The following is a 26,378-nucleotide window of genomic DNA, read 5'->3' as shown; positions in this document are numbered from 1 at the left end:
ATTATTTGGGTCACATCATCATCTTCTATGATGAATCCTGACCATTACCCTTCCCTACTAACAAAATCCCAAGTAGAAGTAGTTTTCCGGCACACGCGGGGGTGTGGATATCGTATAGAACCCACCCTTGGTAGCAGCCTGTGCTAACTAACATTCCCGCCCCATCCCCTCGAGATCTACAAACTGACATGGCGGGCGCCGTTGGTGGCCAACGACTGTTACCTTTCTGCAGCAGTTCTAGTTTTGATGATCTTGATGTTTTATCTTTTCAGCGCATTCATGCATGCTGTTGATAAGAGAAACATCACCAGATCGTTGAAGCGTATGATCGGTTGTGCTGACTGGTTATTACGGTCCTGTTCAGCAACGGAGAAGGACAACCATGGGTGGTCTCTCATGCTCATGCTCATGCTCAATTTTGACAATTTTGACAATTTTGACAATTTTGACAATTTTGACAATTTTGACAATTTTGACAATTTTGACAATTTTGGCAAACCTGAAAAACTGTTTGTAATGTCGCAACATAAAATCTTATTAAAAAGAGTACAATCATCAGCAATTCTACATAAAATAACATCTGATGAAACAGGAAGCATTTAGAAAAAGTCAAAGATAAAAAAACATTGTAAAGCAAACTATAGGAAGCCAAAAGTTTGATAAGTAAAGGCAATTCATATCAGCTCGACGAATCCAATACTAGTCACCCTTCCTCGTCAGCCTTACAAGTTCACTAGCAAACATTCCAGAGCACATAAAAAAATCTACCAATTCACAAGTATCAGCAGGTACGTCACACTTTTAAGTATATGCACTTGAGATTTACATCATATTTAGTCTCTGTTTAACTTGCAGATATGCCATTCAATCAACCGCAGAATTGTTCAGAATTTTACTCTCTTCTTTAATGCGCTCACTCTCTAAGCATTCATCCTCTCTCTCAAACCACCACGCGTTCATCTCTAAGCAAACTGACAGCCCTCTCCGCGTTTCAAAAACTGACAGCCAAACAGTGTTTCGAGCTGTTGCTTCCGGACGGCGCGCCACGCCGACTTTAGTCGCTCGCGGGAAAATTCAAAGGAAAGTCCAACTTTCATCCTGCTCTCCATCGTCGGTGTCGTCGAATTAGTCTGGAGCTTAGTCGGAGCTACTAAACGAAGTCGTGCCTCAGTGCCGCCGTGGATCTCGTGACGTTAGGAGGTTTTTTGATGGTTCTGGGCAGGGGGGAAAAGTTTCCTTTTGAAGAAGTGTGACTTAATTGACGGAGGGATTAGTTTGAAAGGTGGTCATTAAAAAGTTTTAAATACCCCTCGGAATATTTGGTGGCCAAGAGAGTGTGGGCAACAGGTGTTGATAATCTGCCAGCATCAACCCGGAGTGGGAAATTGGAGCCCGGATTATCACTGCTAATGGAAGATAAGTGATAATATCGGGCTGACAGATAAGCTGGCTCAGTGCACGGTTAAGTGAAAGTGGTCATTTTGGTGGAAAAGAACTGTCAAATTTGACAGTTGGAAAAAAAACTTCGCAAAAAATAGTTTCAACAAAGTGACAGTTTGATTGCCAAAATTGACAACTCAACAAAAAAAATTGTCAGAAGAAAAATATTTTTTAGAGTGTAACACAATTATCACTAACGAAAGTAAAAAAACTACAAAAATCTGCATGTTTTTCTCGACATTCTCTCAAGTGGCATTTAAATTTCATCTGCAGTCAGCGAAAAAAAAACAAACAGCCAAACAGTGAATGTCAGTTAGGGGGCAACCGTTTAAAAGTGTGCAAAGAAAATTAATTTCTGTGAAATTTACCCAAATTTGCCACACAGTGTAAGGTCGAATGTTTATGCTAATTGGTACACAAGTCTGGAAAGTGGTGTGAAAACAAACGAAATACATAAATAAATAAAATTTCCAGCAGCAGCTTGCCCCCCCCGGAAGTTGGGTGGCATCTGTTAAGCGTGCAAATGTGACGTTTCAGCTGGCAGGCGGACAGATCGATTGGATTCGCGAGAAGAAGACGAAAAAAAATAGTGCTTCTGGTTAATAACTTCCTTGAGCAGAGCAGAAAGGCAGAGTGGCAGAATCTTTGGCTAAGGTCAGACCTGGAGGTATGGAAATTAATATACTTAGAACGGGTCTATTTTTGGGTTTTTATTGGCACTCTCTCACTCGCTGGATAGCGCAGAAAACCGGAAGCTGCGCTGAGAGGGATGGTTGATGATGTTGAATAGATTTAATTAGAGCGATTGATTTATTTTGGGCCTGATGAAGGCAAGGTCGGTCTGAGTGGGTGGGAAGTGCTTTTTAAAAATGGAACAGTCATTCACACTGAAATTTGTTAGGTAACTTTCCTAAATTTTAATTTTATTTCCCTCAATTATGGGATACAAGAGGTTTAACAACACAGATATGCTATTTCTACAATCAAATTTGGTTCGTAAATAAAACTACTACTTCAAAAAGTTTATTTTTTAATAATTTTGATTTACCTTGAAAAATATTTACATGAAAAAGTTCACAAAATTGGTTTGTTTAAACGAATCCTATAAAATAAGATCATTATAAAGCTGGATATGCGACAAAAGATCGAAAGACATGACGCCGAATGGACAAAACGTAAGAGATATATTTTATTAGCATTATCAGTGTAAAAACTGAAGAAATTCAATAGAAAACTGTTGAAATATAATTAGCAATTTTTCCTTTTGTTTCATTGATTTTCGTTTTTTTTTAAATATGTTAGTTTTGAAATTTTATGCCACTGATGATGAACAGCCAGAGAAATGTTTCAAAAATACTTGTGTTTTTAAAATAATATTTGTAAATTTTTTAGTATTCAAGGTTTTGGGCATGGAATTTAGAATGTTAAAATCATGGAATTTAAGGATTTCTATTTGTTTTGGGATCACAGTATTTTTAATATTGCGTGTTGTGGAATTTTTGATATTTTAAGTTTTGGAATTTGAATGTTTTGAAAATGAGAATGATTGAATTTTGGAACATTTTAAATTCGGAATTTTGATTTTGAAATTTTGGAGTTTGAGTAATAGTTTAGAAGTATTGTAGTTAAGGAATCTAGGTACCGAAAGTTTTCAACCTGCAGTTTTTGAATTTTGAATTGAGGACTTTTGAAATTTATGAATTAGATAATTTTTAAGTTATGAAGTTGCTGAAGGCTGAAGGCTCTATAATAAAGAATAAAAACAAAAAATAGTCATAGAGTTTTGGAATTTTGGAATTAAGGAGTTGAAAAAATATTGAATTCGTTAATTTTGCAAATCTGTAACTTTTGGATTTTGATTTATGTATTATAGAATTTTGTGATTTTTCTGTTTTGGAACTATGGATTATGGAGTTTTTTAAAATGATTGTTTGGTTTTCTGGGATTTTCAGTTATGGAACTACACAGCAAAAACAATCATGGTTATATTACATCTGAGAATGACTACATCTTTTATGTCAGAAAATGTGTGCTACTTTTACTGCTTTTCAGTCTTAATTGAGATAAAATTGCAACATTAAAAAGGTTAAATTAAACCTTACAAAATTCAAAAAAATTGCCAAATGACAATTGTAGCTCTTAAAAGTTGAATATTTCGCTGACGTTATGTTTATAAGTTTCTGAGGATAAATTACGCACGTTTTATGTCTTTGTGTGTAAGAAACTTGTTTTCATCTTATTCTATATAATTTTATTCCTTTACATCAATATTAGTTATATAAATAAATTTCTGACTCACCTTTTTTTACTGTGTAGAATAGAATAGAAATTATGATAAAAACATAAAAAAAAATTAATGTTTGAAAGTAAAAAAAACAATTAATTTAACAAAACCAATCTTTTGTAAAATTTACTATATTTTTCGATCCAAATTTGTTAAAAATTCAATTGGTTGAAAATTTCCAGCAAAAAAACTAAATCAAAATTGAGATCAATCAGAAAAAAAAATAAAAATAAATCAATAGAAAAAAAAAAGTTTGTGCATTCAAAAAGTGATTGTTCATTTCATTGAAAAATTCTCCCAAAATTTTCTCGTAAACAAATTTCCATTTACTTAAAACCACTTTAACTATCATTTACTGACTATTTAAACATTTTTCAACCCTGTTAGATGTCAGAAACTTTCACTATCTGGCAACCCTGTCATGTCATTTCATCACTGAAATGAAATTTATGTGAATGAATTAACGTTTTTTTTAAGTATATTTCAATGAAAATGTTTTCGCAGCTGTCTAACTGTGCATCAAAAGAGACTTCTTGAAATACTTTTCTCGAAGCTCGTGAGAAAATCTGAAAATCTGGAAACATTATCGTAAAGCCATCTAGGTATGAAAATTTTAACAACTTCTTAGAGTGATTTTAATAGCAGTTTGTGCAACAAGTTGCAAAAAGAGATTTTTTTCAGCACGAGTCGTACATTTATCAAACGAGGTTAACCGAGTTGGATAAATACGAAGAGTGCTGAAAAAATAAAGTTTTGCAACGAGTTCCATACAACATTTTTTGCAATTCCAAAAAACACACACTGAGTGAAATTTTATGTCAAATTTTCATTTATTTTGTCAATAAATCGTTTAAATCAAAAAAATGTTGCAAAGTGTTACTTTTCGAAACAAGTGCTAAAAAGTTCAACTTTTCAGCACCCATTTGAGTGCTGATAAGTAGAACTTTTCAGCATTTATCCTGAAAATTGTTGCTATTCGATTCTGTTATTTTTGGTACAGAAAAGTAGGCTATTTCGTCGTTCAAGAATGACAGGAAAAGTAAGTAGTTTCACGACGGAATTGCAAAAAAATATTTTTAAAATCAATATTATTATTACTATAAATCAGCTTTTTTAAAGATACTTTTTAAGCTCTTCTCAAATGTTAGGTTTGATTTTAAATTAGTTATTTTTTACAGAAAATCTGCAAATTTCACAATAGTTTTTGTTACATTTTACAAAAAAATTTACAAATCGATTCAAACATTTCAGAAATATCAACAAATGTGTGATACTTAAGTGACACTGAGAAAAACATATTTTTCATAAAGTTTTATATCTCAGCAACCAGCAGACAGATCGACTGAGTTCAAAATAGAAATTTTGTTGTAAATTTTCGCAGCTTTTTGAAAATGCATTTTCATCGTGATATAATATTAAATTGCAAAGTTAAAAAAATCTTCTTAATTTTTACATATTTTTTTCCTAATTATGCCTTATACTGATACAAAAAAATGATTATGGCTGCTTATTTGTTCAAAATTTTGCATAAATAATCATTTTAAAAAAACTCATAACTTCAAATTAGAGCATTAAAATAATAATAATAACATCAAAATAATATACAAATTTTTTAAACTAAACTTTTTAAAATCAAAAGAATTTGTATGACCAGCCAGTAACATTGTAATAGAGTTGAGTTTCAACAATATAAAAAAGTGCAATAAAAAAAAACATCTCGAAAAATAATTCGTCAATTTTTAGAGACGAAAATTAAATTTTGGTATAGGTTTTCGTTAATATCAAATCGAATGAAGACCAAATTGCAATAACAATAATAGATCGACTTAATTAACAAAATCGAAAAAAAATCTGTTTCTACCTCTCAATAATAAAATCAAATCAGACTGTTTCGAATAAAAGTGAAATAAATGCTCTGAACTTGACCTTCAAATAGTAAACGAAGAAGGAAACCTTTTTTTTGCCTTCTCTTTTTCTCAAAACTCCTTTAAACTCTGCATATTTATGAGTGCCATTTGCTGCGCCATCTTTATAGAACTTCGCGCGCTTTTGAAGTGTAATGGTTGCGATAAGAAATCCAATTTTCTCTTTCACGCCAACCAAAAGGCAGATCCAAACGTGGGATATCACTACAAATTATGTCACTGCCACTTTAAACTTCACGTGATGATGATGCTGTCTCAAGTTCTGTTTTCCTGTCAGAATAAAAAAAAGTGCTCATAAAACATGCACAACAGCTAATCGTTTTTCCGTCTTCCCAACCCTCAATTTTCGTCAAACTTTTTGAGAGCACCAAAATTTGCATTTTTCATCCAATTTATCTTCAGAACACCATCTCTTGAGTCTGTTTTTTTTTCTTCTTCTGAAAGACGCCTTTCATTTGCAGCCAAATAAACAACAAAACACCCCCGCACTTTTCCACGCCAACACTTTTCTATTCTTTTCATTTTCCCTCAAGTCAAGCAATTTTACGGACGTTGTTTTGAGGAAAGCTCAAAGCTCTCCCCGCGGGGATCGTCAAATGAAGAACTCGAATTTTCCCACGGATTTTGTTCTGCAGCCGCGCGCTATCAATCGCGCGTCGTGTTTTGTTTTATATACTGCGACGGGTGTGAAATAATGATTCATGCTCGAGATGGGAGTACAAAAGGTCCACCCACCGCCTTCGACATGAAAAGGACATTTTCATGTGGCTTTCAGGGGTAGTTTGTTATCTCTTTGAAAGGGCGAGTGTGGTGAGAGAATGGAGGCACTTTTTTGATTTTTTAGCTTGAAAAGCTTAGGAAAAATTTTTGATAAAAGGCCATTTTTAATTTATTCATGGTTTTGTAATTTTGTTTTTGTTTTTATCTTCCAGATATAATTGAAAACGAAAAATGTTGGCATAGGTCGCCAAGTGGGGTTTCACCTTTTTCAGAGAATTTTTTACAAAATTTTCAATCTTTTTGAGGGATTTTTTGCTTAAGAATCACATTTAATAAATTTGAAATAGTCAAATTTCAACCATATTTCCAAGAAAAATCAACCATCATCTTGGTTAGGTCAAGCAAATCAGCTTTCAAATGAACCGAACGATAATAAATTTTAATTATTTTGAACCATTTATAAAAATCTGTACATATTATAACAGTATCGACTGAAATTTTTTAAAATATCATTGAAATATATAACAAAAATCCTTAAATTTCAAAGTTTTTTTTTAAATCTGTGGTCCAAAAATTTAAAACTGACAAAAAATCACTGTAATTTAAATTTTCAGTAATAATATTTTGTTTTGCTTACAAAATACAGTGACTCTATTAGACCTTTTAGAAAATAAAATACACGAAAAAAATTATCAAACCTATTTTTTCACATTTATGTACTAAATTTTCATTCCCAAAATGCGCTTATTAAAGTTTTTAAGGGGACTGAAAAATGCATACTTATGAAACAAAACAAAAAAAATATAATCAATTTGAAGATTGAAAATAAAGTTTGCATCGTCAGGATGTCTACTTTCAGAAAAAAATATTTGTACTATTGGATTTTGGGGCGGGGCTTGGGGGGAGGGGGTGCTCGAAAAAAACCCCGTGCAAAATGCGTTACAGTAAATTTGTAAAATTCATATCGCATACAATACATGTTCAAACCTCAATGTTTTTTAGTGTTTTGGATAGGGCTTCATCTGTACTTTACGTAAAAAAATATAATTTAAGTACCTTTTCTTACAAGTTTTACATTAAAAGTTTGATAAACTTTTATTGTATATTGCATTTACTTTAGTAAAACAATGGAAACATTTTTTGTTCAGAAATTCACTCATGCGACATATCAAACTTCATCAAATTTCATGAAAAAATAATTTGTATTAAAATTAAATCGATTCAGCTTAACCGGTTCACCAACCGGTACAAAAGTTGAACCGGTTCACCATTACTATCACGAAGTGTATCATTCGACATATCAAACTTCATCAAATTGCACGAAAAGTCATTTTGAATCAAAATTAAACCGATTCAGCTGAACCGGTTCACACAACCGGTACAAATGTTGTACCGATTCATCATTACTATCACAAAATGTATCAACCAACATATCAAACTTCATCAAATTGCACGAAAAGGCATTTTGTGTCAAAATTAAACCGATTCAGATTAACCGGTTCACCCAATCGATACAAAAGTTGTACCGGTTCACAATTACTATCCCATAATGTATCATCCGATATATCTAACTTTATCAAATTGCATGAAAAGTCATTTTGTAATATAATTAAACCGATTCAGTTAAACCGGTTTTGCCCGACAATAGTTTTACCGGTTCACTATCACATTTAAAAGGTTAAACATTTTCTATGTAACACAACGGCACTGACTTGTGAGAGCTTGAGTCTTTTTGGTCAAATACAAAGAAATTGCAGGGACCCGTGGTGTAGGGGGTAAGCGTGGTTGCCCCTCACCCAGTCGGCCTAGGCTCGATCCCAGACAGTCCCGGTGGCTTTTTATTTTAGAGGAGATTTGTCTGATTACGCCTTCCGTCAGACGGGGAAGTAAATGTTGGCCCCAGTCTAAACTTGAGACTAGGTCTTTAGCTCAGCCCAGGTGTAGGAGTCGTCTCCCTGGGTCCTGTCTCGGTGGAGTCGCTGGTAGGTTGGTCTAACAATCCTAAGGTCATCAGTTTAAATCCCCCCCCCCCCAGAGTCCAGCTACATAAACTTCAAAAAAATATTTGCAACGGCCTAACTGATATTTTGCAAACTTTTAGTACAAACTGTTATAATGTGTACAGAATTTTTAAAATGGTTGAAAATAGCATTAATAAATGATTCATAATTTAAAAAAAAGCGTTTATAAATTAACGGGATTTTTTTTTCTGGTCCCAAAATTCAAAATTTGCGAAAAGATTAAATGGTCTTTATTTCATAATCAAAAATACTTAAATAAGCATTATGCCATGCATTATGACAATCTCAATCGATTTTACTAGTTTTTTTTAATGAAAATTAAATTTTTTGTCAATAATGTTTTTTATCTGCCCGGGAACCCTCTTTTTTAATAACACAATTTATGCCATTTCAATAACAAATACTGTTGAAACAACTGAAAGTGTTATGTAATCTTCTTGAAAAATCCATTTTTGCATAAGGGTTTAATAAAAGTTTATGTTATCTTAACAAAATTTGTTATTGGTCTGATATTGGTTGAAAGCCAAAACAACTTTGAAATAACATTTTTTGTTATGGAAGAATATCTCCAACTGTTATTGGGATGATCGGATTAGTTGTTAAACTAACAAAACAATAACAAAGACTAAAAATGTTATAGTCTGTTACCGTAAACCGGGGTGACTTTGATAGTATTTGAATTTGTTTTTAGAATATTTTCCAACAGGTAAGGTTTTTCTCAAGATTATTATTTTAATAACATGTACAGGGGTAGACCACACAAAGTCCATGCACTATTTCGGAAAAAAAAATTCAATAACGTTTAGAAAAATAGTTACGTTTGAATTCCGGGGTGACTTTGATAGTCATAGTTTTTCTTGTTAAAATCATATTTAAGATGTTCAAACTTCATTTGTACGTTAAATGTACCATCACTAAAGTAGCTGATATAATTTTTAAGAAAAAAAAATCAATGTTCATATTTAGTTAACTAAGTGTATAAGCTTTTAAGCAAAATACATAAAAATTTTAGGTAAAATTGTTAAAAAGTCGGAATTTTGCCTGAAATTTGTTAAAACTAGTTTTGTTTATAAAATTATCGATTTATATTGCATTTTATACAGAATTCGAAGCACAAATCACAAGTTTTCACATTTTACAGGAAGTTTGTTCAACTGAAATTGCCTTTAAATTAAGAGAGTTTTTATAATTGTGTTTCAAAAACACATATTATTTATTTTTTACAAACTTTTTTAACCTTCTCCTAGTGGAAAATTGTCCAAAGAATCCGAAAATGCATTCCGTTTTCCGATTAAAAATCATGTTCATTGAGAAAATCATGACACTTTGAGAAGTTTAAAATAATGGCTTTTATCAACATTTTCTTAGCTATAGTTAACTAACTTTTTAAACTTGTCAAAATTTTATGAAAAGTTCTTCTTGAGGTACTTTGAACACTTCTCTACCACGGTCAGTATGTTTCTGAACCATTCCTTACGTATTTTAATTGTACTCTTCATTTTGCGGAAAAATCGCAAGCCTATCAAAGTCACCCCGTTTTACGGTATTACAAAAACAATCCAGTAACAAAAAATTCAAATCGACGAATAACAAATCTTGTTATAAATAACATAAAATGTTATTGGCCTAGTATTTTCAAACATAAAAAAAAATTATTCCCAAGTTATTTCCGTCTGCTTGGGCAATGAACAAAATTAAGCATTTTTATTTCAGTTTTCAAATTTACAAACCTTTTCACAGTTTAAAATTTTGAAATTTAAGGACTTAAAACGCGATTTTTTAAGCGAAAAAAAAACAGTTAAAAGCTCAAGCTTTGAACCAATTCAAACAAATTTCATTTAACAATGTGTTTAATTTGCACCCTTTTGAAAGACATTTTAAGAGCCAATCAAACAACAAATCCACCATTCTTCAAACACCTTTTCAGCACAAAAATATCCCGCAGTTAATTTCCGCATTTTTTTTTTTTGTTTAATTTTCCCAACCACATGAGAGAAAAAAAACAGTTAAAATAAAAGTAAATATAAACGCAAACCAGCCCAATTACCGGGCGCGCGAGCGAGGTTAATAAAGTTGCGACCTGTCGATTGCAGCAGATTTCACCTCTTACCCAGTTCGATCGAATCAGGATCGCCCGAAATTAAAAACCCCAACCAATTCACTTGTGAGGAAGGGGGGCGGATCGACTTTTCGCTTAACAAGCATAATTATTTTTATTAATCCGTCCCTCCCGAGTGGGTGGGGTCTCAATTTTCGAGTGTTTTCCGGAAATTGTAATAAATGTGGAGTTTAAAATTTGCCCTTTTTTAACTGGCTGACTGTTTTTTTTTTTTTTTTTCGGAAGTTGAACGCGAGCAAATTCAAATTTACTGAAAAGTAACGCTGGAACCCGGGAAAAAAGTGCTTTTAATGATTTTCACCCAGCTGGGTCAGCGGGTCAATTTCGAGGAAATCGGGAGAATCGGTCGGAATAACCAATCGAAATTATTCGCAATTGAGGCATGCTAATTGAATGTGACAGAAGTAAAGGTGAGTCTGACCGTTTAATTAAAATTGATTGCTTTATTTTTCAATTAGGTTTACATTTCAATTGATTATTTTTTATTTTTTATTTTTTTTGAAACTTGTCTGAATTGCTGCGCACATAATTTTCCACGAAAATAAATCTGATAGCAGGTATCAGCAACAAAACATCGACCAAATTTTCTTCAGCTGATAAGATAAGAAGTTCATACAAAGCTATACTAAACCCGGGCAGACGGTAATAACAAAATTAATAATATTTCAATAACAAATCCTGTTAAAATAACAAAAAGTGTTATTATTTATCCTGAAGTTCAACTTCAAGAAGAAAAAATATTAACAGTTTCTGATAAAATAACACAATTTGGTATTGAAGTGATATTATATTGAAAATGTTTAATAACACGCTAATAAGAGGAAATGTTATACATTTCAAAAACTCTCCTAATAACAAAATTTGTTATTCGTTCGGTATACTGACTTAGAAATAAAATTACCATAAATCGCACAAATGGAAAAGTTTCTAAATGTCCATAACACAATCTGTTATTATTTTTTCTTTTGTTAAATATGTTCATATCTTTGGGATAATTTTGACCAATTTCGTCCGGGTCATTATTTTAGCCATGAAATGGGGTCCTTAAGCTAAAATTATTCTAAAAAGTTGAAATTTTAATAGATGATTTTTTTAATTATTTGATATACCCCCTAAGGAACTTTGCTAAAATTGGCTAGAAATATGGGATAATTTTGACCATTTTCGTCGGGGTTATTTTTTTGGCCATGAAATGGGGTCCTTAAGCTAAAATTATTCAGAAAAGTTGAAATTTTGAAAGTTGATTTTTTTAATTATTTGATGTACCCCCTGAAGGACTTTGTTTAAAATGGTTAGAACTATGGGATAATTTTGACCAATTTCGTCAGGGTCATTATTTTGGCCATGAAATGGGGTCCTTAAGCTAAAATTATTCTGAAAAGGGATTTTACTAAAATTGGCTAGAATTATGAAATAATTTTGACCAATTTCATCGGGGTCATTTATTTCATCATGAAATGGGGTTTCAAGCTAAAATTAATCCAATAAAATTAACTTTTGAGAGTTCTTTTTTTAAGTTTTGTTATATTCCCTAACGGAATTGATTTATTTATTGAGAATTTTTGAAGTGTGAATAACAAAAACTGTTATTATTTTCGCAGAGCCAGGAAGTCGGAGCTGACGTTGAAGTTCGAGCTGGAGTGAGACCTCGGAGACTGCAGCAAATTTTCAGCAACTTTTACTTGGAGTCGGAATCTGTAAAGTCGGGTATTTTTGGAGAGCTGAAGTTGACGTCATATCCTGCATCCAGAGTCGGAGTTGTCTTCAAAGTATGGATTCAAAGCCCCTTGGAGGTACCCGACTCTGCAGCCCTGACTAGTACAGAGGAGTTATGGCAACTGCAGGTTTATTTGCAAATTACAAATAAACCAAAACAATAACTTTTTTTGTTATGGAGACATACCAGTTCAATAACATTTTTTGTTATTATGCTGCTCCACCTCTCCGCACAAAATGACAAATCTTATTATTCCTTCATGATTCCTTCTGTGTTATTGGTTTGTTATTGCAATAACAACATAATAACAGTTTAAGTTATTCTTCGAACAAATCTTTGTTATTGATTTTTGTTATTTTAACAACTAATCCGATCATCCCAATAACATATTTCGATCTTCTCACAATATCAAAAACTGACCTTCCCAAGTTATTTCCGTCTGCTCGGGTTAAGCCAGCCAATTTTCGCGACCCCCCCGGTCGAAAGCCATTAATAAATTATTCAATAACTCGTCAAATCTTGCTCGGCTACAACAATCCCACACCCAACTTGATCCAAAACAGCTCGAATTAATAACAACATCAACTGATAACCAACTAACCCTCAAGTGAAAGTAAACAACGTTTTTTTTTTCGAACTTTCGTGACTCAGCCACTTTATCACTCTATCATTATCGTCCCCCCTCCTGCTAAACCCACGAAAAAAAGTGAAGGTTTTATCACAAACAACTTTTGAAGAACCTCCCTTAATTCCTTCCACAAGAACACACCACAATGTCACGTGACTAATATCAGATTAAACTTGAACTTTGCACAATAACTGTTTGCACGTAGTATTAGCGATGAATAGAGGAGGAGGGGGGAAACTTAATATGACATCCTACTTGAAGCAAGTGCCTACTACGATGAAAATAACAGTTCAAGGTCAATTTGCCAAGAGATGGCGCCACCACCACAAAAGAGTTTTGCATAAATTTAGGCGATTTAATAAAAATCGACACCTTCCCAGTTGATCGTCTTGACAGCTACAATGTAGTGTCCCCCACCCTAACGAAGGGGGGGGGGCGCACTTCACAGGTGACATTTAGCCCTCGGTCGAGGGGTTTCCTGTTTCAATACAGAGCGTGGCAAAGTGGTTCTGAGGCCACAAATAGGAAGGAAAAGAAGTGCCTCCTCCTCCTCGTTGAGAGCGGGGTTAGAGGAGGAAGAGCTCTAAATTGTACTATTCAGTCAATGTTGTGACGTTAGAGCCCCGGTGACGTCAAACGAGGGGTGGCGCCTTGACCTATGACGTTTTTTTCGATTGTTTTGTGTCCATTGGTTCTGTCAATCTGAAAATAATTGTAAAACAAAACATGACATTTTCAAATAAGTAAACTTTAAAATGACAGAAGAATGTTCAAGGCACGACAAACTCCAAAAGAAGCTTCAATTTATGTCTTTTTTACACAATTTGCTCGATTGCACTTTCTTCGAACACCTTATCAATATGGGGAAAAAACAATTTTCCAGCATGAAAAAATACAATAAAAAAAATCTCCCCAAAGCCGGGTTCAAACGCGTAGCGAATTCCATTAAATTCAATCACCAGGAGCAATAATTTAATCTTTTCCGTACGAGACCATCACGGAAAATCCATACCGACTTGGGAGGAGATTCCCTCCAGGCTGACGATAGAGTGCGATGAACGAAAACGCACGATATGAGTGGAAAACGGGTCATATATTTTTCCCCCAGGAAAATGATGACGATTGCTACTCGGTTGAAATATTTATTGTGGACGTGATTGGACTAGCATAACTTATTTCCTTAAAAAAGGGAAAAGTTATGAAAGTAAAAATATGATCCGAAAGTTTCACACAGGTTTCATTAATATTTGTCATTTTCTTCTTACGGTTTTTTTTCTGTTATTTTTGTCTGAATTAAGCCATCTTGATACTGTTGGTAGTTTAGGTCATTTTAGTAATTTTAGTAATTTTAGTAATTTTAGTAATTTTAGTAATTTTAGTAATTTTAGTAATTTTAGTAATTTTAGTAATTTTAGTAATTTTAGTAATTTTAGTAATTTTAGTAATTTTAGTAATTTTAGTAATTTTAGTAATTTTACTAATTTTAGTATTTTTAGTAATTTTAGTAATTTTAGTAATTTTAGTAATTTTAGTAATTTTAGTAATTTTAGTAATTTTAGTAATTTTAGTAATTTTAGTAATTTGAGTTATTTTAGTAATTTGAGTAATTTTAGTAATTTTAGTAATTTCAGTAATTTTAGTAATTTTAGTAATTTAAGTAATTTTAGTAATTTGAGTAATTTTAGTAATTTTAGTAATTTTAGTAATTTTAATAATTTTAGTAATTTTAGTAATTTTAGTAATTTTAGTAATTTTAGTAATTTTAGTAATTTTAGTAATTTTAGTAATTTTAGTAATTTTAGTAATTTTAGAAATTTTAGTAATTTTAGTAATTTTAGTAATTTTAGTAATTTTAGTAATTTTAGTAATTTTAGTAATTTTAGTAATTTTAGTAATTTTAGTAATTTTAGTAATTTTAGTAATTTTAGTAATTTTAGTAATTTGAGTTATTTTAGTAATTTGAGTAATTTTAGTAATTTCGACAATTTTGACAATTTTGACAATTTTGACAATTTTGACAATTTTGACAATTTTGACAATTTTGACAATTTTGACAATTTTGACAATTTTGACAATTTTGACAATTTTGACAATTTTGACAATTTTGATCATATTGATCATTTTGATCATTTTGATCATTTTGATCATTTTGATCATTTTGATCATTTTGATCATTTTGATCATTTTGATCATTTTGATCATTTTGATCATTTTGATCATTTTGATCATTTGGATCATTTTGATCATTTTGATCATTTTGATCAAACAGGGGCCGAACAGCCTGCACACCGTCACGAACGACAACGGCCAGCGGTGCATCAACTTCGCAGCCTCCCGCGGTATGGTGGTACGGAGCACATTCTTCCCCCGGAAAGACATCCACAAAGTCACCTGGACATCGCCTAACCAACGAACAAAAACACAAATCGACCACGTCCTCATCGACGGCCGATTCTTCTCGGACATACGGAACATCCGCACGTACCGCGGTGCGGACATCCACTCGGACCACTACCTGTGGGTGCAAGCATGCACTCAAAACTGTCGACGACGTATCACCGACGACGGAGCCGGCTCCCACCGCCGTTCAACACCGAGCGGCTGCAGGACACGGCTGCGGCTCAGCACTACGTGCAGCAGCTGGAAGCGAGCCTGCCAACGGAGGAGGAACTCGGCGCTGCCTCGCTCAACGATGGATGGAGCAGAATATGCTCGGCCATCGGCAGTGCCGCTGAAGCCTCGCTAGGTAGTACGGTCCGAGTTGGAAAGCAGCGCTGGTTCGACGAGGAGTGCCAGCGGCTACTTGACGAGAAGAAAGCAGCTTATGCGGTGAAGCTGAGAGCTGCAACTGATGAGAACGTGGCCAGATACAAACAAGCGCTGAAACAGCAGAGAACGGTCTTCAAGCTCAAGAAGCGCCAGCTGGAAGATCGCGATCGCGCCGAAATGGAGCAGTTGTTCCGGCAGAACGAGACGCGTAAGTTCTACGAGAAAGTTAACCGGTCCCGCAAAGGCTATGCGCCGCAAGCCAACACTTGTCGGGACGCCGAGGGAAACCTTCTTATGGACAAAGGCGAGGTGTTGAACAGGTGGCAGCAGTTCTTCAACGAGCACCTCAACGGCGATGTAGCGCATGGAGACGGCTTTGAAGCCCAACTTGGACCGCCCGCTGCTGACGAACAGTTCCCGGCACCTGATCTGGAGACGGTGAAGAAGGAGATCAGGCAGCTGAAGAACAACAGGGCCGCCGGTAAAGATCGGTTACCCGGTGAGCTCTTCAAATATGGAGGAGAGCAGTTGGCGAGGGCGATCCACTTGGTGATTTCTAAGATCTGGAGGAGGAGAAACTACCAGCAGAATGGATGGATGGTGTCGTGTGCCCCATCTACAAAAAGGGCGATAAGCTGGACTGCGGCAACTACCGCGGTATCACGCTTATCAACGCGGCCTATAAAATCCTCTCCCAGATCCTCTGCCGTCTGCTGACACCGTACGCACGGAGGTTCGTGGGCCCCTATCAAGCGGGGTTTACTGGCGCTCGGGCCACCACGGACCAAATTTTCTCGCTCCGGCAGATCCTCGAGAAATGCCGTGAGTACAACGTGCCCACACATCACATCTTCATCGATTTCAAGGCAGCGTACGATACAGTCGACCGCGAACAGCTATGGCAGATCATGCACGAGAACGGATTTCTGGACAAACTGACTCGGCTGATCAAGGCTACCTTGGATCGTGTGATGTGTCACGTGCGAGTGGCAGGGGAGCTAGCGGACCCCTTCCAATCGCATCAAGGGTTACGACAAGGTGACGGCTTATCCAAAGCGCTGTTCAACATCGGACTTGAGGGAGTTGTGCGAAGAGCGGGTATAGACACGAGAGGCACGATTTGCAACAGGACAGTCCAACTTCTTGCTTATGCGGACGACATTGATATTATAGCGAGAGACCTAGAGACGGTGAAAAGGGTTTACACCGCCTTAAAGACGCAAGCAGGACGAATTGGATTGGCCATGAATACGACGAAAACAAAGTACATGAAAGGGAGGGGCTCAAAGGACGTTGACCCCCAAGACTCACCCTCTAGCTGTGGATGGCGATGTGCTGGAGGAGGTGAGCGAATTCGTGTACTTGGGATCGCTGGTAACGGCCGACAACGACACCAGCTTAGAGATCCGGACTCGTATCCACTCCGCGAATCGCGCCTACTTTGGATTACGGAAAACCTTGACATCTGATCGAGTGCAACGCGTCACGAAGCTGACCCTGTACAAGACACTGATTAGACCGGTTGCCCTCTATGGCCACGAGACCTGGACGCTGCGGCAAGAGGACGAACGAGCCCTTGGAGTTTTCGAACGGAAGGTGCTGCGAACGATCTACGGTGGAGTACGTACAGCTCAGAACGAGTGGCGAAGGCGCATGAACCACGAACTGCACGCGCTGCTGGGAGAACCGACCATCGTCACCCTGGCGAGAATCGGGAGGCTCAGGTGGGCCGGCCATGTCGCGAGGATGGATGAAGACCATCCTGTCAGGATGCTCTTTGACCGCGCGCGACCGGATGGCGGCACTGGCCGAAGAGCAGGAGCGCAGCGTGCACGATGGGGTAATCAGATCGAGGCGGACCTAAGAAAGATCTGCAACCTAGGAGACTGGCGAGCTGCAGCCCAGAACCAAGCAACATGGAACAACCTTCTTGATACAGCACGGGCACCGCGTATGGTGTTCTAAGCTGTTTGGTATGGTATGATCATTTTGATCATTTTGATCTTTTTAATCATTTAGATCATTTTGATCATTTTGATCATTTTGATCATTTTGATCATTTTGATCATTTTGATCATTTTGATCATTTTGATCTTTTTAATCATTTTGATCATTTTGATCATTTTGATCATTTTGATCATTTTGATCATTTTGATCATTTTGATCATTTTGATCATTTTGATCATTTTGATCATTTTGATCATTTTGATCATTTTGATCATTTTGATCATTTTGATCTTTTTAATCATTTTGATCATTTTGATCATTTTGATCATTTTGATCATTTTGATCATTTTGATCATTTTGATCATTTTGATCATTTTGATCATTTTGATCATTTTGATCTTTTTAATCATTTTGATCATTTTGATCATTTTGATCATTTTGATCATTTTGATCATTTTGATCATTTTGATCATTTTGATCATTTTGATCTTTTTAATCATTTTGATCATTTTGATCATTTTGATCATTTTGATCATTTTGATCATTTTGATCATTTTGATCATTTTGATCATTTTGATCATTTTGATCATTTTGATCATTTTGATCATTTTGATCATTTTGATCATTTTGATCATTTTGATCATTTTGATCATTTTGATCATTTTGATCATTTTGATCATTTTGATTATTTTGATCATTTTGATTATTTTACGCCATTTCGGTCGTTTTGATTATTTTGGTTATGTTGGTTAAGTTGGATTTGTGATCCATTGATTTTTGTTTTTTTGATTAGTTTGATCATTTTATTAAAATTGTTAATAATGATCATTGGGTCGTTTTGGTCACATTAGTTAGCTGCTATTATGGTAGAAAACTTCATTTTTCGAATTTTGGTTATTTTGGCCATTTTGATCATTTTGATCAGAAGATTTTATATTTTTTGGAACTATTTTTGATATTTTGCGGGCTAGTGATTTTCGCAATTTTTCGAAAACCTTGTGATCTGCAAAATCTACTCTTGGTTGTAAAATTTCGTAAATACCGTTAAATATCACGAAATTTACAAAAAAAAATATATCTATTTCGAATTGCTCCATTGTGTGTCTAAATTTTGGTTTTGGTTAATTCAAAGACTTCACGAGATTTTAAACTGGGATTCTGAAAGCAGTAGTAAAAAAAGGCATAACAAATTCAGATTTTTTTTTTTGAAGATATTGTTGATTACAATATTATAAGAAACGCAGATCATTGTTTGTAATTTTTTAGTGAAAATAAATCGGATTGAACATGATACAGAATTGTACAATGTAAACTTTAATGCATCACATTATAAATTTTCTTTATTACACGAAATTCCTAAATAGCCGAATCGCGAATTTAGCAGATAATTTTCGCAATCTTTCAAGGCGATAGTAGCTAATTTTTGTGTAAATGCTATCTGCTATCATTAAATATATATTTTTAAGGTGAAACGGGAAGGCAGCGCCATATTGAATCTACGACTCGATTTATTGGAAGCACCTTTGAGGAAAACGCTGTAAAGATAGCAAGCAATCTGTCGAGTTCAGAATTTGATTTAAGTTGTCCAAGAACTGGCGCCCGTTTCACCTTAAATGAAACATACATTTCGCTGATCTGGCAACACTGTAACGAGTTTTCGAAAATTGCGGAATTTTTCAAGGCTTTCTGCTGTTATAAATATGGATGAAATTTCCTTCCAGATTCACAATTTTGTGCATTCTTGGATTGGCACTGATGAACTAAAAAATTGGCAACCCTTCTTAAAGAAAGGTGAATAAAGTAACGATTTCACTCCGCAACTGTCTTTTATTCTGGAGCTTTCGAAGATGTTTTCACCAGGTGACGTTCCTAATGTGACTTTAACCTCCATGGTTTTCAATTTCTCGGTTGAACTCTCGCTGTCGCACCCGTTTAACTTCAAAAATTCTTAAATTCCCATTAGCAAATGTACAGCAACACAAAACTGCCAGTCATCATTTATTGTTTTACCTTCCAGCTCTGGGTCACCCCAGCAGAACCATAAAAGGAAAATGTATTTAAAAAAAAAGGAAAATTGTCCTCCACAACCCAACATATCGTCGCAGGTACTGTTGCGAGTTTACAGTCATGCGTGTGTGTAAAATAAAGGGGGAACCAACCGAAACGATACGAAAACGCAATTATACCTCGATTCGATTGCCATTTCGAGCGCGTACACGACATTGAGTGAGCTTTTTTTTGTTGTTGCTCTCCCCAAAGTGGTGTCCTTTTTCCCACCGCTGGAAGCTATTTTGCACAGACAAGCGGACGTTGATATCGTTCAAAATCAATCAAAATACAATATAACGGCCAATTTAAATCAAACTTACCACGATGAGTTAAATTCACCACCGATTATTTGCATTTGACAACTAGATGGCTCTAGTGTGGAGTGATTGAGGTTTTTTTTTATATAAAGTTATGAACCTTTTTGTCTGTGATTCAGATGTTAAGTTTCACACAATGACGGGTCAAAATTTTCAATAAATTAAAAAAAAATATTTTCAAATTTGTTTTTTTTTTTAATTTAACAGCATGATTTATTTTTAAAAAATTTGGCCTAATTGTGCCCAGTTGACCAGCAAATTATCCCACTATCCAACGCAAAAAAAAAGTGTTCGCACTCGAAAAAAACTCCACTGATTTCCCACTTTGCAGACAAAAATCCCCAACCAGCAAACGCAGGTCCTGTCGCAACAGCCACAGCAGTTTTTCCCAACTCCCAGAGAAGAAAATTTACAATTGGCGTTACGTGCAACGCACACGTACAACATCGACCCTCTGGGTCGAAAATGGTGTAATGCAGAGTTTTTGATATTTTCTCGTCCACGCTGTATCCCTTCTGGGAAGGTGGTTGTTCAAACAGCGAATTTAAACTCCATCCACAATTTAATCGCACAAAACGGGGTCAACACTTTGGTCCAAGGTCGAAGGCCCGAAAAATGTTTGTTTAGCGGTAAAAATTAGCCTAATCGTAAGGTAGCAATTATTCAATTAAGGGGGGTCTAAGGGCCTGAAGCAAGAATTTGTACACAGACGCCAATTAAGGGTAATCATCATTTGCTGACGGTTCTTCGAACCGTGTAAAACTTTGTCATAATTGTTTTAATAACTAACGACCGAGAAGACTAAAACTACTTGGCTTGGAAGCTAATTAATTACCCCGCGCTCCCACTTTTGTTTGTTGTTGTTTGTTCGGTTGGAAATTTTCCGAGACAATGTCCTGAATAATTAGCGTTCACCTCCTTAAGGAGTACTCATTTGTCAACACGCGCCAACAAGAAAGATACCGTCCTGGATTCGACCTGAAAGTGTATGTGTGTGTGTGTTCAACCACGGAGCAAACCTGTCAGCGACAATTGCTCCAAATCAACACTAATTAACGGGATTATGTGTGTCAAATGCTTTGCGAAAGGAAAGGGAGGTTTTGTCTTCCACGAAATTTACTTGGTTGAAGTTGAGAAAGAAATTTGCTAGCTGTTTCGAATTTCGTTTAAAAGTTATGAATTTTATAAAGTAATTTTTTGACAAATTCTAAAGCAAATGACTTTTTCAAAATTTTGTATTTTTGACAAACAATAATTATATTACAGGGTTGCCAGATAATCGAAATTTGTTTCAAATTACTTGAAATGTCACGGCTTCTAAGGGCAATGTTGCCAAGAAATTTTTTTTTTTTTTGGGACTTACGAATGAAGACCAATTTTTTTTTGAAAATTTCATTTTTGTTAATTTTTTTAGTTTGGATGAAATTTTTTGTGTACAGTTGCCCAATTCAAGGGTTTTTTTTTTTAAAGGTCTTATAAACCAAAATTGAGTCTAAGGTATTCAAAAACACACAAAAAGCAAAAAATGAAAATTTGGTTTATTGGACCTTTTCAAAAAAAAAAACTCTGGAGTTGTTTTACAATTATTAATTTCCAAAATATCTAAGTATTGATGATTTTTTTTTTGCTATGCTGTACAATGCATTTGTCTGCATTAATAATCGTATTTAACATGTGAATGTTGATCAATTTGTACACAGTAAAAAATGTGTAAATTTGAAATGTGTAATTTTGAAAGGTTGAATATTACCTCTATTATGATGTAACTTTACCTCAATTTAGACTGAAAAAAGGGACATTAAACCAGAAAAGTGATAATATTATATATTTTCATACGTACAATTACACCTTTTTTCTGACATATGATGATGCACCCCTTGCCTTATGGGAAATTTCCATGATTGTTTTTACTGTGTGCCATAACTCAAAAATTGGCATTTTTTATCATCTAAAACATTTCTAAACATGAAAATAAAAAAAACGCTTTTTTTGTGAACCGTTTTTTTTGTTCGGAAAAGTTAAAAATGCTCCCTCGTCACGCAGTGAAAAATTGTTTAAAAAAATACCTCAGAAATATGACCAAAATTTAGGGTCATTTTTCAAAACAAATCGTAAAAAAATAAAGAAAACAAATCAAACAAATAATTAATAAAATTAGATAATCTAAGAACAAAGAAAACAAATCAAAAAATCAATAATAAAAATAAGAAATCTAAGAACAAAAATTAAAAAATATAAGAACTAAAAAAAGAATAAAATAAAATAATAAAAATATTCAGAATACAAAAAAAGCTAATTTTCTTCATTTTAATTAAAACGGAAAAAGTTTTCAACATATTGTATTGAATTTTTCAACCACAGATCGAAAACATATCAACTTCGTTTAAAAATAATTTCCTGTTTTTTTTTTTAATATTTTTCAAATTGACAGTAATGCATAACTCTCAACTCTGAGTTTAACATGTAAAATACGAGATTTTTTTAAATCGTCTCAATTGACTGTCAGGCCTCGTTATTCACTCAACAGACTTTTTTTACGTTTTCCATCGCCTTTCGCCTTTCCGGTAATGTCTCCGACATAGTTGAGTTGACATTTTATTCCACTGCTTAACACACAAAATGAAATAAATGAATTGCTTAATTTTTTTTTTTTTTTTTTGAGTTTTTACAGAAGGTCATAATTGTTGAGCAACTCTCTACGAAATCGGCCGATTTCGAACATTTTTATTTTTTGTATTTTTTTATTTGACTTAAACTTTGTGGGGGCCTTCCCTATGACCAAATAAGCTATTTTGCGTCATTGATCCAACCATACAAGTCTCCATACAATTTTGGTTGCTGTCCATACAAAAATGGTATGTAAATATTCAAACAGCTGTAACTTTTGAGTGAATTTTCTGATCAATTTGGTGTCTTCGGCAAAGTTGTAGGTATTAAAGAGGACTTTTGAGAAAAAAATAAGTACACGGAAAAAAAAATTGCAGATTCTTTTATCAACTTTTTTTCACTAAAACTCAATTTCCCAAAATACGTATTTTTTGATTTTCGAGATTTTTTGATATGTTTTAGGGGACAAAAATCCGCAACTTTTGAGCCATAGAGAAACATGGTCAAAAAATATGCCGCCGAGTTGAGTTTTTGAAAAAATGGTGATTTTTGGAAAAAATCGAAGTTTCATGCAAAAACTTTTTTTAAATGCAAAATTGAATTTGCAATCGAAAAGTACTTAACAGATCTTTTGATAAAAGGCTCCGTTTTCAAGATATAGCCACCGAAAGTTTGATTTGACCTCGGGTTGCTGAGATAAAGCCGCTTTAAGAAAAAGAAACACGAAAATTGAAGTTTTCTTAATCTCACCAAAACAATCCACCATTTTCTAATGACCATATCTCAGCAAATAATGGTCCGATTTTCAATTTAATGCATGAAAAATTCGTGAAATTTTCCGATTTTCCGATTTCAAAATGTTTTTTTCGAAAAGATCGCAAAATTTCACGAATTTTTTTTAGCAGTGTTGCCAATCAAAAAAAGTACCTAAAATTATCAAAACTCATTTTTAATTAATTAAAAAAAAATCGCATTTATTGGAAAAAAACAAATATAAATAAAGAAATGTGTTTCAAGGTTGTAACTGTCCTTTCCAGAATTTTTCTCACCAATAACTACAACTTTGCCGAAGACACCAAGCAAAACAGATCTAAAGATATGGTGTGTAAACAGCGACCAAAATTGTAGAAAGAAATAACAGAAATCTTCATATTGAACATACAACAACAGTGTAAACAGTCGGAAAAAAAATCTTGCAATTCAAATAAATATAAATCTAAATGCCACTGCAAAATCACGCTGCACCAATTCAATTTAAATCGCTACATCGCCATTATCCCATAAAAAGCGTTTATGAATCACTCCCCATTTAAGGCGCAAGTGTTGCCATTATTCCATTTCTGATTCTGCCTTCCTTCCAGCTCATCTGCCAGCAAACAGCAAAAACCAACCGGCGTTGAAATATTATTTTTGCGTGATGTTTACTTCGACTTGACTTAGACCTGAATGCACATAAAATTCCAATAAATCGGATCGAAATGCCAACCACCGAGAGAATGTCAGACCACCCCTCATAAAATAAACACACTGGCAACACGTGTGTGCAGAGAAGGTGCCCCCCTCCCCCCTCGTCTTCTTTTCCCGAACCCCCGCAACAGGTGGATTGGCCAAATCGTCGGTGGCACGTGATTCAATAGAGAGTTATAATTTAACGACTGTTGGTCGGTGGTCAACGGCAGTGTTGCCAGTTTTTCATCTTTTTAACTTTAAATTAAAAATTTTGAAAAGTTTTTTTCTGGCATCACTGCCGCGCAACCAATAAATTGTCGGCATCACTTGCGCACTAAAGAGCGAACACACAATAATGACAGTGGCTGGCTGGTGTGAAATAAATCCATTGATTGTGATGGTCAGAGAGCCGTGAAATCGTTGCCAGTTTATTCAAGTGATGATTAGTTGCTTCCGGCGATCATCGCAGTGTGGCCATTCATGCCTCCTCCGTATAAACTTAATTATTTTCCCCTCCGCCTCCTCCTTCTATAAAGAGTAGGACTATTTGGATAGAGTTGGACTAACCACCCCCGCACCAGCAGTTTGGCAACACAGTTTATTATTCTCACGTCCGATTATGATAATTAAACGCTCTCGGCATTTGGTTGGCTGTGTTTGAATGGGACCGTACTCAACGTTGCTTCTGTTTTTGTCAATGAGGGATGCTACTTGGAATTATTAAATATTTGAACGAGAAAAGGGCCGAGGAATTGAAGTCTAAGAGTTGCATTGTTTTGATGGAGTGTCAAAACAAATGGAATTTATGTTAATGAACAGATAAAATCAATAATATAAGATAATTTTGCCATAATCAAAAATTTGGGTCATGTTTGAAACATGTGACAAAAGTTCGAAAACACTATCAGCTTAACAAGAATTAAAGTCATTATTTTTTTAAAAATCTTGGAAATTCTACATTTGTAATTGTTTAATTGTTGAATTGTTTAATTGTTTAATTGTTTAATTGTTTAATTGTTTAATTGTTTAATTGTTTAATTGTTTAATTGTTTAATTGTTTAATTGTTTAATTGTTTAATTGTTTAATTGTTTAATTGTTTAATTGTTTAATTGTTTAATTGTTTAATTGTTTAATTGTTTAATTGTTTAATTGTTTAATTGTTTAATTGTTTAATTGTTTAATTGTTTAATTGTTTAATTGTTTAATTGTTTAATTGTTTAATTGTTTAATTGTTTAATTGTTTAATTGTTTAATTGTTTAATTGTTTAATTGTTTAATTGTTTAATTGTTTAATTGTTTAATTGTTTAATTGTTTAATTGTTTAATTGTTTAATTGTTTAATTGTTTAATTGTTTAATTGTTTAATTGTTTAGTTCTAAAGTTAAATAAAATATCAAATAGTTTTTAAGGAATATTTTTAAATTTTGTGAAAAATGTTTTCAAATTATTTTAGACAGTTTTTGTACCATTTTATGAACACTATGTTCAGGACTTCCTGGACCAGTTTATCAAAAATTGCATGCTGACCGATCCGGACCTGCTCAAGAACATCATCAACCTGTGCAACAGTTGGTGCTCCTTCCGGTTATCCCCACGGTCAGCTTTCCCCAGCAGCAGCAGGAGAAGCAAAACGTCGTTGGAAGCGATTCAAATCCTAAAACTGAGAATCTTTACATTGGAAGCCGGAAGTGAAGTTCGTGTTTCAAAATTTCTTGAAAAATGAAATGGACCAGGATCCGATTCCAAATTTGGTGAGCCCGTTCTTTTTTTTTTCAACCCAAACACTTTATCACTTATTCTATCATACTCTCATAACAATCAAGACAAATACGCCAACCTTATTATATACGCGGTAGGGTGTTCCCTTGGTCGTTCGCTGTGAGTTGTGGATTGCCTGCTTCTCTAATGAAGGTTCGACTGGGGGGGCATGCTTATTAATTTCTCGTCGCTCCATACCCTCAGTGACGTGATGGGAGCAAGGGCGTCTATGCGAAGTGTCCCTACACCCGCTACAAATTTCCGGCGCTTGGGGAGGGAAACTGGAAACTATTTTGATTTATGCGCCGGTATTTGTAGCATTAAAATTCGTGCAAAAAAACTTATGCACGTGGGTGTACAGATTATGGAGTAAAAGATGATCGAATTGTTCACCTAGCGCTCACATGTGTTCCAGGACCAAGTTGCCTGCGGGTATGGGGATCATACATACATACATACATACTATGTTCATAAAATGGTACAAAAACTGCTAAAATGATGCTTATGAAATTAAAAAAGAAATGTTTTTAAATGCTAGAAAAGCGTTAAATATGTTTAAAAAAAAGTCTAAAATTGGTCAAAAACTTGCCTCAAAACAGTTTAAAGAAATGTTTCGTATTTGTTTAA

At 34.4% G+C, this 26,378-nt stretch overlaps 1 protein-coding gene across 10 annotated transcripts in view; it reads left to right on the top strand.

Annotated features, from left to right (window-relative positions):
• Positions 1–1,048: 1,048 nt before the first annotated feature.
• The window catches only part of LOC6049933 (probable glycoprotein hormone G-protein coupled receptor), a 64,814-nt gene continuing 39,484 nt past the window's right edge, over positions 1,049–26,378 (top strand). Inside the window, exons 1-2 of one of the 10 annotated variants that reach the window (XM_038248354.1) lie at positions 1,049–1,282; positions 1,978–2,107. The gene's annotated coding sequence lies outside the window, so the exon portion shown is untranslated. Of the gene's footprint in view, positions 1,283–1,690; positions 2,108–26,378 lie in introns of all 10 variants that reach the window. The other 9 variants (XM_038248349.1, XM_038248350.1, XM_038248347.1 and 6 more) reach the window with 9 other exon arrangements.

Source organism: Culex quinquefasciatus, chromosome 1 (genome assembly GCF_015732765.1).
Source record: "Culex quinquefasciatus strain JHB chromosome 1, VPISU_Cqui_1.0_pri_paternal, whole genome shotgun sequence".
NCBI lineage: Eukaryota > Metazoa > Arthropoda > Insecta > Diptera > Culicidae > Culex > Culex quinquefasciatus.
Note: the sequence above shows the minus strand (reverse complement) of the source record. Positions and strands in the feature narration are given on the sequence as shown.